This window comes from Schistocerca serialis, chromosome 8, assembly GCF_023864345.2.
Source record: "Schistocerca serialis cubense isolate TAMUIC-IGC-003099 chromosome 8, iqSchSeri2.2, whole genome shotgun sequence".
In the NCBI taxonomy this organism is placed as follows: domain Eukaryota; kingdom Metazoa; phylum Arthropoda; class Insecta; order Orthoptera; family Acrididae; genus Schistocerca; species Schistocerca serialis.
In genome coordinates, this window is record NC_064645.1 from 289,941,730 (window position 1) to 289,957,963 (window position 16,234).

Genomic DNA, 16,234 nt, shown 5'->3' on the forward strand with positions numbered 1-16,234 from the left:
TGCACTGGCTCGCAGCCGAGCAGGCTGCATCAGCTAATTGGCTCGCGAGGCGGCCGCGGCGTGCTCCCCTCATTTAGTTTGCAAATGCAATAAACGAACGCGGCTGCAGTTTTCTAGGTTGGCAGCGGCGCGGCCAGGTCCTCAGGCCGGCCCACCCACTGCGCCCGATTTAATGCGCGCCAGCAATTAGCCAAATTTCCTTCCGCGCTGTAAACATAGCTAATTGTCTTCGTCAAGTGAAATCTGCGGCGGCCACGACTCCGTGTGCAGTACTGAAGCTTTTCGTCATGTGTTCGCTACACTTTACACTACTGGCCATTAAAATTGCTACATCACGAAGATGACGTGCTACAGACGCGAATTTTAACCGAGAGGAAGAAGATACTGTGATATGCAAATGATTAGCTTTTCAGAGCATTCACACAAGGTTGTGGCGCCGGTGGCGACACCTACAACGTGCTGACATGAGGAACGTTTACAGCCGATTTCTCATACACAAACAGCAGTTGACCGGCGTTGGCTGGTGAAACGTTGTTGTGATGTCTCGTGTAAGGAGGATAAATGCGTACCATCACGTTTCCGACTTTGATAAAGGTCGGATTGTAGCCTATCGCGATTGCGGTTTATCGTATCGCGACCTTGCTGCTCGCGTTGGTCGAGATCCAATGACGGTTAGCAGAATATGGAATCGGTGGGTTCAGGAGGGTAATACGGAACGCCGTGCTGGATCCCAACGGCCTCGTATCACTAGCAGTCGAGATGACAGGCATCTTATCCGCATGGCTGTAACGGATCGTGCAGCCACGTCTCGATCCCTGAGTCAACAGATGGGGACGTTTGCAAGACAACAACCATCTGCACGAACAGTTCGACGTTTGCAGCAGCATGGACTATCAGCTCGGAGACCATGGCTGCGGTTACCCTTGACGCTGCATCACAGACAGGAGCGCTTGCGGTGGTGTACTCAACGACGAACCTGGATGCACGAATGGCAAAACGTCATTTTTTCGGATGAATCCAGGTTCTGTTTACAGCACCATGATAGTAACATCCGTGTTTGGCGACATCGCGATGAACGCACATTGGAAGCGTGTACTCGTCCTCGCCATACTGGCGTATCACCCGGCGTGATGGTATGGGGTGCCATTGGTTACACGTCTCGGTCATCTTTTGTTCGCATTGACTTCACGTTGAACAGTGGACGTTACATTTCAGATATGTTACGACCTGTAGCTCTACCCTTCATTCGATCCCTGCGAAACCCTACATTTCAGCTGGATAATGCACTACCGCATGTTGCAGGTCCTGTGCGGGCCTTTCTGGATACAGAAAATGTTCGACTGCTGCCCTGGCCAGCACATTCTGCAGATATCTCACCAATTAAAAACGACTGGTCAATAGTGGCCGAGCAACTGGCTCGTCACAATACGCCAGTCACTACTCTTGATGAACTGTGGTATCGTGTTGAAGCTGCATGGGCAGCTGTACCTGTACACGCCATCCAACCTCTGTTTGACTCGATGCCCAGGCGTATGAAGGCCGTTATTACGGCCAGAGGTGGTTGTTCTGGGTACTGATTTCCCAGGATCTTTTTTTGGTCATCACTCTACTGACTGGTTTGATGCGGCCCGCCACGAATTCCTTTCCTGTGCTAACCTCTTCATCTCAGAGTAGCACTTGCAACCTACGTCCTCAATTATTTGCTTGACGTATTCCAATCTCTGTCTTCCTCTACGGTTTTTGCCCTCTACAGCTCCCTCTAGTACCACGGAAGTCATTCCCTCATGTCTTAGTAGATGTCCTATCATCCTGTCCCCTCTCCTTATCAGTGTTTTCCACATATTCCTTTCCTCTCCGATTCTGCGTACAACCTCCTCATTCCTTACCTTATCAGTCCACCTAATTTTCAACATTCGTCTATAGCACCACATCTCAAATGCTTCGATTCTCTTCTGTTCCGGTTTTCCCACAGTCCATGTTTCACTACCATACAATGATGTACTCCAGACGTACATCCTCAGAAATTTCTTCCTCAAATTAAGGCCGGTATTTGATATTAGTAGACTTCTCTTGGCCAGAAATGTCTTTTTTGCCATAGCGAGTCTGCTTTTGATGTCCTCCTTGCTCCGCCCGTCATTGGTCCCAGGATCTATGCACCCAAACTGCGTGAAAATGTAATCACATGTCAGTTCTAGTATAGTATATTTGTCCAATGGATACCCGTTTATCATCTGCATTTATTCTTGGTGTAGCAATTTTAATGGCCAGTAGTGTATTTCCAGCTCGTCGCTTATGGTTCCGCTTTGAAGTCTTTAGCGCGGAAAACAGAAAACAGCTGACCAGCCGAATTTGCTCGCTGGTGCACTTTTTTTTCTGCGCGGTTTAAAGTCATCTTCCTGACTAGTTTAAAACTGGCCGCAGAATTGCGCGGACTGCCTTCACTCACTGTTCCCACCCTGCAGGGAACCAAAAGCAAGTCTATACAGGTTGTCCCGGAAACGTTGCGATAAACTTCGAGGGGATGTAGAGGGTGTCTTCAGCAACAAATCGAGGGCAGGAACCCGTGTGCAGAAACGTCATCCAACGACTCTGCAGAGCGCCGGAGTTACAGGCTCAGCGTCTGCCACTAGCCCACCCCTTCGGCAGCGAACGTGACATTGTACGCTGACGGACCATAGGCTGAACATCTCGGAGTGTTGCTTGTTATTCAGTGATTGCGACTGATTGCAACGATAGCCATTGGAGAAAATGGCAGCTGCTGCGTAGGAGGGCCTTCTCTCTTATGAATGCGATGCCCTGTTGCCTCAGTGGATGGCACAGTCTGTGTCGGCTGGCCACCAAGAGCTCTTGCACGATGATTTGATTCACGGATCCAGTTATATGGCTCCTTCCGTGTATAGCGATTTTTCGACTATGACGAGTGGGGCCTGAAGATGGCATCAATGTAATGCCGAAACTGGTAGCACATAGAAGTTCATAAAATAAAATAAATTTCTACAATACATACGGCTGTTGGTAAATTATTGCATCAAGAAGTTCATGCCAGCCGTCGTCCCACGATCCACAATGGATCAACGAAGAGAACATATGTGGGAGCAGCCAGGACGTTGACTCCGTCCTACTCTCAGTATCCACGATATCAGGGAACAGTTGCGGGACAGAATCCCTCGGGAGAGGATACAACGGTTTTACAACATCCGGCCCTACCGAATCAGTGGAAGCCTCCATGCTAGATGGGGGTAAAATGTTATACTGATGAGAGGGCTCATACGGCCAGGTTCTTTGTAAATTTGACTCGATTGTGTGATTACTGAAATAACATCACATACTCTCTCAAGCTGTGACGTTTCATTTCCTTTGGCCCTCCCCTTTGCATGTTTCGCTTTTTCTGCAAGACGGCGTAGATGATGATGAAATAATAATAATAGGAATAGATAATACAAATATTAAAGAAGAACTAAAAGAAAAATATAGACAAAGACTAACAAAAATACTACAGAATCGACAGCAACAAACAAGACAAAAGCTATAAATACTTATGCTATACCAATATTGACCTAGAAACTTCCTGGCAGATTAAAACTGTGTGTCGGACCGAGACTCGAACTCGGGACCTTTGCCTTTCGCGGGCAAGTGCTCTGTTCGCAGGAGAGCTTCTACAAAGTTTGGAAGGTAGGAGGCGAGGTACTGGCAGAAGTAAAGCTCTGAGGACGGGGCGTGAGTCGTGCTTGGGTAGCTCAGTTGGTAGAGCACTTGCCCGCGAAAGGCAAAGGCCCCGAGTTCGAGTCTCGGTCCGGCGCACAGTTTTAATCTGCCAGGAAGTTTCATATCAGCGCACACTCCGCTGCAGAGTGATAATCTCATTCTGGGAATATTGACCTACTCATTTGGAGTAGTGAAATGGGGTAACTACATACCTAGAAGCACTCAATACACTTACACGATCACAATGCCAAATGGTTCAAATGGCTCTGAGCACTATGTGACTCAACTTCTGAGGTCATTAGTCCCCTAGAACATAGAACTAGTTAAACCTAACTAACCTAAGGACATCACACTCATCCATGCCTGAGGCAGGATTCGAACCTGCGACCGTAGCGGTCTCGCGGTTCCAGACTGCAGCGCCTAGAACCGCACGGCCACTTCGGCCGGCATCACAATGCCACAAATATAAAATACATCACATACATTCAGCAACAGAAAGATTCACATTAAGCAGAAAGGAAGTGGATTTATCGATATAAAAAACCGACATTATGGACAGGTAGACAATTTAAGAAAATTCTTTATAGAACGAGCGGAAACTAGCAAAACACACAAAGCAATCACTCATATAAATACATCGGCTACACCATTGCAATTTCATAACCACTTCTACAACCTTTTAGATCACATAACATCAACAGATACGAAGAAAGTAAATTGGAAAAAGAAAACACTACATGGCAAGCACCCGTATCATCTAACACAGCCACACATCGATCAAGACGCATCCAACACACGGCTAAGAATAGGCAATATATACAGTGAGACAGAAGGATTCATGATTGCAATACAGGATCAAACAATAAACACCAGATATTACAGCAAGCATTTTATTAAATAATCCAATACCACACCAGATAAATGCAGACTTTGCAAACAACAAATAGAAACAGTAGATCACATCACAAGCGGATGTACAATATTAGCAAATACAGAATACACCAGAGGACATGACAATGTAGTAAAAATAATACATCAACAACTTGCCATACAACATAAACTAATAAAACAACACGTTCCCACATACAAGTATGCACCACAAAATGTACTGGAGAATGATGATACAAATTATACTGGAACAGAACCATTACAACAGATAAAACAGCACCACATACCAAACCTGACATCATACTCGCCAATAAAAAGAAGAATTTAACACAACTAATTGATATATCCATACCCAATACAACAAATATACAGAAGAAAACAGGAGAAAAAAATGGAAAAATACATACAACTGGCTGAGGAAATCAAGGACATGTGGCATCAGCATAAAGTTGACATTATACCAATTATACTATCAACTAATGGAGTATACCACGCAATATCCACCAGTACATCAACGCAATACAGCTACATCCAAACGTATATATACAACTACAGAAATCTGTAATTTTTGATACATGTTCAATTATCCGAAAGTTCCTAAATGCAATGTAATTATACCGTACAGTTAAAAGGAAGTCACGCTTGATCAAGGTCCGCGTCACTTTCCATTTTTAACCAGACCTAAGGTCTGAGTAAGGAAAGAAGATAATAATAATAATAATAATAATAAATTCTTTGTAACTGACACTCGGTTCACATACTTTTACTAGTATCGTTGAATGTGCAATAGTATGTAGTGATAGAGATGCAAGTTTGTCGTCTTACGTTGATTACTAAGTTTGCCGTGTTTCTTCTTTCCATTTCGTTACGTGCGCGTCGGCTGACGTCCGGCCAGGCTATACTGGAGGTCCCGCCTAGTGGGACGAGAAAGGCGCGCCGTGTTTATGGGTGTGCGGCAGAGTCCGCCGTGCCGCAGCCGTGCAACACGCCGCGGCGCCGCCGCTACGGCAGGCAGCGTCTGCGACCTCAATCTACTCGCGCGCCACTACCCAAACGGCACATTCGCCAGCGCCAGAGTCCATCTTCCAATATTTTACGACGCCGTGTCTCGCCTCCGCTCTGGGTAATGGCCTCGACGTGAGTTACTTTTGAAAAAATAACGCCGGTGTGCGCCAGACCCGCACAAAATATGACCGAAAGAATCCGCGAGGGAAGAAAAGAGCTCTGTAAACAGGTATAGTGTTAAATTAATCAGACAGAGTTTCGTTGACTGAATACTTGTAGGTCAGCCCTGGAGGGAATTTCCTCGAATAGGGAATTGAGTTGTTTTCAATTTTTCGCGCTTATGAATTGAGCCCTGCTCTGCAGTGTAAAGGTAGACACCGTATACACGTTTCTCTGTACCATCTCAGGAGTGATTGTAGACGCTCAGTTCTATAGAGTGAAGACACTTACCAGGATTGGAACTTAAATAGTCGCAACCATTTATTTAAGCTCGTACAAAATAGGTACGTGTTTCGAAGTTTTACTGACCTTCAGAGTAGTTACCAGCATTGTGTTAACCCGTTGACAGCGATATGGCGGCTGGTCCCGGCGGGGCTGCGAGTCCTCAAATGGTTCAAATGGCTCTGAGCACTATGGGACTCAACTGCTGTGGTCATCAGTCCCCTAGAACTTAGAACTACTTAAACCGAACTAACCTAAGGACATCACACACACCCATGCCCGAGGCAGGATTTGAACCTGTGACCGTAGCAGCAGCGCGGCTCCGGACTGGAGCGCCTAGAACCGCACGGCCACCGCGGCCGGCTGCGAGTCCTCCCTCGGGCATGGGTGTGTGTGTGTTTGTCCTTAGGATAATTTAGGTTAAGTAGTGTGTACGCTTAGAGACTGATGACCTTAGCAGTTAAGTCCCATAAGATTTCACACACATCTGAACATCATCTGAACAGCGATATGGAAGTCGTAGGATACTCTTAGCAGTGCCAGTTGTGTTGACAGTTCGAGCGGCGCGGTCTATTGCCCGACGAATTTGTAGCAGTTCTGAAGCGAATGCCGTGAAGTGTTTCCTTCAGTTTAGAAATCGAGTTGAACGCACGAGGGCTCAAATCAGGGGAGTGCAGTAGGTGGTATAGCACTTAGCAGCCTCATCAGTCAAACAAATCAGTAACAGCTTGCACTGTACGTGCTTGAGCATTGTCCTGCAAAATGACGGTCAGGTCCTGCAGAAAATGGCATCATTTCTGTCTCTATGCTGTACATTTTTGGAACACAACCTACGACCAGCTTAGAGACGGAAGTGATGACATTTTCTGCAGGACCTGACCGTCATTTTGCAGGACAATGCCGGCCGCTGTGGCTGAGCGGTCCTAGGCGTTTCAGTCCTACGGTCGCAGGTTCGAATCCTGCCCCGGTCATGGATGTGTGTGATGTCCTTAGGTTAGCTAGGTTTAAGTAGTTCTAAGTCTAGGGGATTGATGATCTCAGATGTTAAGTCCCATAGTGCTTGGAGCCTTTTGATTTTTTTTGCAGGACAATGCTCAACCACGTACAGTGCAAGCTGTTACTGATTTGTTTGACTGATGGGGCTGCTAAGTGCTATACCACCTATAGCACTCCCCTGACGTAAGACCTCGTGAGTTTAAGTCGATTTCTAAACTGAAGGAAACACTTCACGGTATTCGCTTCAGAACTGCCGCAAATTCGTCGGGCAATAGACCGCGCCGCTCGAACTGTCAACACAACTGGTACTGCTAAGAGTGTCCTACGACTTCCACATCGCTGGCAATGGGTTATACACAATGCTGGTGAGTACTTTGAATGTCAGAAAAACTTTGAAACTAGTATCTATTTTGTACGAACTGTAAATAAATAGTTGCCACTATTGCTACTATTGCGTCACTCGTATGGCTTTGGCGTCAGTAACACGTAGATGCAATGGAAACGTCCGTCAAAACAATTGAAAGAAACTCTATAGCCACTGTGGATTAAATGAGAACAAAAAAATGAAGGGTAAATGGAGTGTACGATCCCATCGACGACGAGTCACTCTAGACCATTCAAAAAATAGTATCGATGAAAACGGGGCAGGAAATCTGTTGTAGTGCGTTTGAAGAAACCGTCATGTCATAAGCTGGGATACGTAAATTAGGGTGGCTCGATGAGAATCTGAAACCCACTCCTTGAGGCAATCGTAGCATAGACAAGATGGTATCGTGAACTGACTCCGCGAGTTCAGTTTCACGCTCTACAGTACTGTATGAAGTGAAACACTTCTTTCGTCCGTGCCTTTCACACTCACGGCGATGCCCGGAATCCACGAAGCCCAGAGCGCGAGGCGAGACAAATTACGCGGCTTACTGCTCCGTGGATTTAATTGGAAACGTTTATTGCCAGACCCGGATTAATTATCTGCTTCACTACTCTATCACATCAGTCTAAATAAGGGACCCAGTCTCGCTTTGATCCGCGATACAATATGCGACACAACACGTTCCAGTAATGATCTCAAGACACTCGTGTTCAACTGAAGAGGTAAGAGAAGCGATAAGACAGCACAATTCACGTTTCTACTTCAGTGCATCGTAAACTCTTCTGAAGAGGATGTTATTATGGCTTAAAATTATTTAAAGCTCAGCAAGCTGAAAAAGACAAGGAAATACTGGGTGCACCCGTACAGTGCTATAAATATCGAACGTATTGGCAGATAGGAAATTCAAGAGTATATTGTTTATTTACAAAAAAATCAGTTTGTGGTTTTCCATATCAAAGGCAGTAAAATAGTTTAAGGAAATGGGTATGATTGGAAAACCACTTAAGAGAACAATAGGTTAAGTGCCGACAAAGGCCCAAACATTATGTCAAGACACCCAGAGTACAGTGCCGAACATTAGGTAGCCGGCCGAAGTGGCCGTGCGGTTAAAGGCGCTGCAGTCTGGAACCGCAAGACCGCTACGGTCGCAGGTTCGAATCCTGCCTCGGGCATGGATGTTTGTGATGTCCTTAGGTTAGTTAGGTTTAACTAGTTCTAAGTTCTAGGGGACTAATGACCTCAGCAGTTGAGTCCCATAGTGCTCAGAGCCATTTTTTTTTGAACATTAGGTTATGCAACATGTTTGCCCCATGTAACTGCTTCTTGCAAGACCTACATGTTTACAAACAGCAGAGAATGATGAGCAAGAGAAATCCAACCCCCACAAACTGAATTTTTTGTAAATAAACAATATACCCTTGAATTTCCTGTTATGATAATCCTTCCTCTTCATCAATTTGCATATATTCCATACACTGCTTGAATCCCCTAAAACAATATTCGATACACTACAATCGATTTCTCTCCAAATTACCGGTCAACTGAGTCTTTTTCCCACCAATTTTTGGGAGGGAGAGTGGGAAGGGAGGGGGTTTATCAGAGGGGGAGAAGTTAATTAATTGATCAGTTTAATTAAGTTAATCAAATTCATAAAGAGTGAGAGGGGGCTATTTCAATAACTCAGACCTGAAAGTGTAGCTGTAACAGCGAGGGGGGGAGGGAGGTTGGGGAAGGGGGAGGGGGTGGGGGTGGTGGGGGGGGGGGACAATAGGTTAAGTGACTGTCAATCAAAAGGAAGGATTCTTTTAGCAGAACAATAGGTTAAGTACCTGTAAATCAAAGGAGAACAATAGGTTAAGCACCTGTCAATCAAAGGAAAACAATAGGTTTACCCTGAGTTCATACCTGCCCCTGATGTAGGCGACTTGCACTAACAAAATGTGCCACAATGAAGTTTGTCCCACTACTAACTGCTCTGTATGAAATTAAAGTTCTTGACTCGCTCATAAAATATTTTTCTCCGCTTAGACACACGTATTACGAAGGATTTCGTGCTGAAAATTATTTTGTCAGTTTACTGGGTAGGCAGCATGCAGACCATCCTGCTAGTTCGGTGAAATCTCGTGACCCGAGGCTGGCGAATATTAAAGGACACTTTGCATCGCTAGGAAGCGCCAGCGAACATTTGGTTTCGAACAAAGCTTGTTCTTTATGTCGTGATTTATCATCCCTACATATATGATGCAAATATTTTGAAACACCCTGGGTATAGCTTGGACCGAAGGTGACCAGATTCTCTCTCCTCTTGAAAACTAGCTGGGAAGTAACGACCGTGAATCTTGGTAATGGGTCTCGCTAAGTGCTTCACAATAAACACCGTGGTTTAATTGAGAGGCACTGAAATTGAGAGCCGAAAGCTGGGTGGTTGATAGCCCGACGCCTCCTCGGCTGCTACGACGCAGCCACAGCGGCCAGCGGCGTGTGACGAGTGGCGCTTCCACGCTCTGGCGAGCACACTCGCACTCACAAAGAGCGGACCGCCTCTGGACGCACAGTGGCTCCGACAAAGACCGCTCGAAATGGCAAATCAGGCACTGCTTTCACCAAGAGCGGTGGTAACACGCCCTTTCTTTTATTCTGAACAGCAAGAGTACATCGTGGCTATGTTTTTGAGGTAGACTACGAAGCTCAAATAAAAACAAAAAGCTGTTCTGAACGACAGAGATCAAAACATATAACAACACAGTCAAGTAGCGTCGTCAGACAAGCGCGCATAATAACAGGCCTATGTAGCTGACGTCAATCTGTTGTGGAGTTATGGAGCATGTTTTGTGGCCACACTTCCACATCTAGATGTACTTACAAGGTGACAATTATTGAACTATATGAAATAAAATCGTCATAACTTCTGAACGGTTTGCGTTAGGACGTTCAAACTGCACGGTTGGCCGCGGGGCATGATGGGAATTAGTATGCCCTGTACGGTTTTGTTTAGCGGCGAAGCTCACTTTCACTTGGATGGGTTCGTCAACAAGCAAAATTGGTGCGTTTGGGGGACTGAGACACCGCGTTTCCCGATTCAGAAGTCTCTTCACCCTCAATGGGTGAGTGTGTGGTGTGCCATGTCCAGTCACGGAATAATCGGTGCGATATTCCTAGTTGGCGCGGTGACTACCGAACGGTACGTGAAGGTTTTGGAAGATGATTTAGTTCCCATTGCCCAAAGTGACCCTGATTTCGACAAGATGTGGTTTATGCAAGAAGGAGCTCGACCTCATCAAAGCAGGAGAGTATTGTCCTACAGGAGCGCTTTGGGGTCTGTATTCTGACTCTGGGGTACCCAGAGGCCACTGTCATGGGCCTCGATTGGCAGCCGTATTCCCCGGATCTGAAAACATGCGACCCATTTTGTGGAGCTATATTAAAGACAAGGTATTCAGCAATAACTCCAAAACCATTGTGGAGCTGAAAACAGCCATTCAGAAGGTCATCGACAGATTCGATGTTCCGACACTTCAGCGGGTCATGCAGAAGTTCGCTATTCGTCTGCGCCACATCATAGCCAATGATGGCAGGCATTTCGAACAAGTCATAACCTAAATCCGAGTATCTGTAGTGACGTTTACATGTTGGTTAAAGTCTGTGCATGCAGTAGTTTGTAACTAATTTACGTTTTTTTTCATATAGTTCAGTAACTGCCACCCCATACATACTCCGCCAGCCGCCATACAGTGCTTGGCGGAGGATACACCGTACCACTTCTAGTTAGTTTCTTTCCTGCTCCACTGACAAACAGAGCGAGAGAAAAGTTACTGTCTTTATGCCTTCGTACGAGCCCTAATTTCTCGTATCTTGTCTTCGTAGTCTTATGCGAAATGCGTTCAACCACAACTACGGTTCGACAGTTTCCGTACATTATATAAATGACGTAGCAAATGGTAGGATTACCGGTAGCACTGGCAGGGAAAGAAACATAAAAGAACGTCTGTGAGAGAAACTAGGAGCCGATGACTTTGGTTTTATTTTTGGTTGTGTGTTTGTTTTCACATAATCAGAACCGAACATAATTCAGGGTCAGTCCATTGTGAATTTTATGTCCTTACAACGTATCAGTTGCATTTTATAAGAAACAAAAATTAGTTGATCGCGTAACTTTTGCGCTTTTCTGTAAACAAAGCAATTACTTTTGACGCAAGTACAGTTTACATGCGCTAACATAAAAAAATCTATATAACTATTGTTCTTTTGTACTCAATACAGCGTTCTTCATCATGATCAATGAAACAGATTCCTGTTGTTATTGCTAAGTGTGAAAGCTGTTTATGAATAACAGACATAACTTTCATACAAGCTCGACGGAGTATTGAAGCGATGCTTGGTATGTTTTTGTTTTGCGTTTTTTTCTTTTAATTTTACGTTTTTTCAGGAAATTGAGTTTTCCAGCATGTATGATAAATTTACGTTGCTTTTTTATTTTTATTACAACATCCCTCTGTTTCACGTTAAAATTTAATATTTTTCGCGTAAAACCGGAATCAAACACTGACAATTTCAATTTTGCTATGAATACTATTTATTCGTAAGTGACAGCAGGAGAACAACTACGTAGAATGGAGATGTTTTGTAGGTTGTGCGGCCCTTTATATTTCCGACCTCGAGAGGAATCTAGTAACACACTGTTAATACACGCAAGCAAAGCAATCGAAATGAGGTAACGCCCGATACTCACGCAACAAACCTAAGATACGGGTAATACGCTTACGGTGTTAACTGACCAAGGCTACTAGGAATACTACCGTAGCTACGCTTACTTATATAACAGCCTACGGTAGTTTTGTATTGTAGTACGTTGCTGGCAGTAGAACCGTTCTGCAGTCAGCTTCAAATGCCAGTTGTCTAAATTTTCTCTACAGTGTTACTCGAAAAGAAGGTTGTCTTCCATCCAGGGATTGCCGTTTGAGTTACCGAAGCATCTCCGTAATACTTGCGTGTTTTTAGAACCTACTGGTAACAAATCTAGTAGTCCGCCTGTGAATTGCTTCGATGTCTTCAATCTGACCTGGTGCGAATCCTAAACATTCGAGCGGTACTCAAGACTGGGAGCACTAGTGTTATATATGCAGTCTCCTTTACAGATGAACCACACTCCCTAAAATTCTCGCAATGCACCGAAGTCGGCCATTCGACTTTCCTATTACTGTCATTAGATGCTCGTTTCATTTCATATAGCTTTGCAGCTTTATGCCTGGATAGTTATCGACATGACTGTCAAGCAGCGTACTACTTGTGTTATATTCGAATTTTAAGGATTTGTTTCTCATACTCATCTCCATTAACGTAAATTACAGGTAGCTGCCATCCATAACACTAACTGGAAATTCTGACTACATCATCTTGTATCCTCCTACAGTCACTCAACGGGGACACCTGCCGGTACACCACGGCATCACCAGCAAACGACCGCAGAGTGCTGCTCACTCTGTACGCCAGATCATTTATGTATATAGAAAATAACAGTGGTCCTATCACACTTGTCGCCGATGAATACCCGCCGTCGAGGACATCGTACTGGGTTCTGTTACTTAAGAAGTCTTCGAGCCACTCACATTTCTGGGAACCTATTCCGTACGCTCGAACCTTCGTTAACATTCTTCAGTGGGGCACCGTGTCAAATGCTCTGGGGATGTGTGGGCATCCGCAGAAATTTAGCCCGAGAAAGGGGGGCAACAACACTTTTTTATGTAAAAGTGTTTCGAGACCTGTCACACCACAAGAACTAAATATTTTATGTGGCAAGGAAACTTGTTATATACCAAAGATTTGAATTATATGAGAAGCGTAAAAGAATTCTGTAACGAATTCAGTGAGGGGGACAAGTGCTTCCTCTCGCCCCTTGCGGACGCCTATTACGTTATTGGAGGGCGAAAATCTCCTATGTAAAAATCAATATGGATTCCGCAAAAAGGAATCTTGCGAAAATCAGCTAGCTCTTTTCATCCTTGACATCCAGAGTGCAGTACACAAAGACGCCTAGGTTGATGCCGTGTTCCTTCGCTCTCGGATGGCATACGATACGGTTCGGCACAGCCGTTTGGTAAAAAAAAATTCGTGCTTACCGACCGTAGAAGGAGATTTAGGTTTGGATTTACGACTTCCTTGCAGACAGAACTCAATATCTCGTTCTCAATGGAACAAAATCGACATATGTGAAGGTAATTTCTGGAGTACCTCAAGAAAATGTGATATGGCCTCTATTTACAGCATGCAAGATGATTCTAAATAAATTGATCAAAAATAAAGTATTACTGTCAGTACAGTAATCACTTTCTTTCAGAAATACACATATAGTATGAAAGGTGAAGCCTCACAGTTCCTACAGATGTTCACATACACTATGTGATCAAAAGTATCCGGACACCCCCGAAAACACACGTTTTTCATATTAAGTGATTGTACTGCCACCTACTGCCAGGTACTCAATATCAGCGACCTCAGTAGTCATTAGACATACTGAGAAAGCAGAATGGGGCGCTCCGCGGAACTCACGGTCTTGGGTGTCACTTGTGTCATACGTGTGTACGCGAGATTTCCACACTCCTAAACATCCCTAGGTCAACTGTTTCCGATGTGATAGTGGAAACGTGACGGGACACGTACAGCACAAAAGCGTACAGGCCGATCTCGTCTGCTGACTGACAGGGACCGCCGACAGTTGAAGAGGGTCGTAGTGTATAATAGGCAGACATATATCCAGATCATCACACAGGAATTTCAAACTGCATCAGGATCTAATGCAAGTACTATGACAGTTAGGCGGGAGGTGAGAAAACTTGGATTTCATGGTCGAGCGGCTGTTCATAAGCCACACATCACGCCGGTAAATGCCAAACGACCGCTTGGTGTAAGGAGCATAACCATTGGACGATTGAACAGTGAAAAACGTTGTGTGGAGTGACAAATCACGGTACACAATGTGGCGATCCGATGCCCCAGTATGAGTATGGCGAACGCACAGTCAGCGTCATCTACCAGCGTGTATAGTGCCAGCAATAAAATTCGGAGACGGTGGTGTTATGGTGTGGTCGTGTTTTTTATGGAGGGGGCTTGTACTCCTTGTTGTTTTGCGTGACACATCACAGCACAGGCCTACATTGATGTTTTAAGCACCTTCTTGCTTCCCACTGTTGAAGAGAAATTCGGGGATGGCGATTTCATCTTTCAACACGATCGAGCACCTGTTCACAATGTACGTCCTGTGGCGGAGTGGTTTCACGACAATAACATCCCTGGAATGAACTGGCCTGCACAGAGTCCTGACCTGAATCCTACAGAACACCTTTGGGATGTTTTAGAAAGCCGACATCGATACCTCTCCTTAGTGGAACACTTCGTGAAGAATGGGCTGCATTCCCCAAGAAGCCATCCAGAACCTGATTGAACGTATGCCTGCGAGAGTTGAAGCTGTCATCTGGGCTAAGGGTGGGCCAACACCATATTGAATTCCAGCATTACCGATGGAGGGCGCCACGAACTTGTAAGTCATTTTCAGCCAGGTATCCGGATACATTTGATCACATAGTGTATGTTCGATGTTGGCTTCATTTCTGACACGGAAGATGTCTATCGGGTGTTGCATTTCCTGCCAGACCCCGTTCCATCGTAGCCCGATGAACGACTTAACCGCGCCAACTATCCGGTGCCTTACTGCTGTAACTCCTGCGGAAATGGAGGTAAGTAAACCACGTCCTTCACCCCCCCCCCCCCCCGAAAGAAAAAAATCCACTGACGTAAGATCAAGCGACCTGGGTGCCACAACATGAATGACACACTTCGATCCAGCACGCGCAATCCAGCTCTGTAGAAGATTTTCGTTGAGGCGACTACGTAAGAGGTTATGTCAACGTGTCGCGGCTCTATCCTGTTTCAAAATGAAGTATAGTACTTCTTATGTCAACTGAGGCACTGACCAGAGACGAAGGATGTCGAGATAGGTTATGCCTGTAACGGTAGATTCTGCGAATAAGAAGGGAGCAAAGAGTCTGCAGCTGGTTGTGGGGCAGAAAACTTTAATTTTCTGAGAATCATGTTTATGTTCCAGAGAGGAATGCGAGTTTTCTGTACCATACATTCTCAAAATTATGCTTATTCACTTTGCTTCTTACGCAATATTTGGTGTTTTCCGGGGACACAAGTCCGTCTGCGAAACCATCCACCTTCATTCGTGCTTACAGATCAATGCATACTTTTTATTAAAAATGAAACTCCTCCATCTGTACTTAAGATTTTATATTTAATTGGCTACTAGTTTCGGCGTAGCGTCAACGCCATCTTCAGGCCCGTACACTTTGACGAAATCAGTTGTGTGTGGCTGAATACTAGAAGTCCGCGGTGAGTCCAATACGTTTTGGACTCACTGCGGACTTCTAGTTTTCAGCCACACACAACTGATTTCGTCAAAGTGTACGGGCCTGAAGATGGCGTTGACGCAACGCCGAAACTATTAGCCAAATAAATATAAAATCTTAAGTAGAGCTGGAGGAGTTTCGTTTTTAATAAAAATTATATCAGCTGTGTGCCATCATCATCCACCTTAAATATGGATGTACGAAGACAATGCATAATTGTCTCCGCCTGCATCATTTGTGCGGTATTCTGCAATACCTGAAGAGCAACCGCCGCCACACTGTTGACTGCAACACATTCGTTTCTCTAGTGGCATGACGTGTGGATTTTCTGGGGCTTCTTTTGTAGAACACGCGAATCTCGAAGGATGGTCATCCTGTGGTTTTATTATTGCATATACATCCTGACTCCTCGAATCGTCCGCAG

The 16,234-nt window shown here is 45.0% G+C and overlaps 1 protein-coding gene and 1 non-coding gene across 2 annotated transcripts in view; one reads left to right on the top strand and one right to left on the bottom strand.

Moving 5' to 3' along the window:
• Positions 1–16,234, bottom strand: part of LOC126416227 (protein FAM110B) — a 477,951-nt gene that overhangs the window by 71,016 nt on the left and 390,701 nt on the right. The window lies entirely within an intron of this gene.
• Trnas-cga (transfer RNA serine (anticodon CGA)) lies at positions 3,727–3,801 on the top strand. Its single transcript has one exon. It is a non-coding gene; the product is annotated as a tRNA-Ser (tRNA).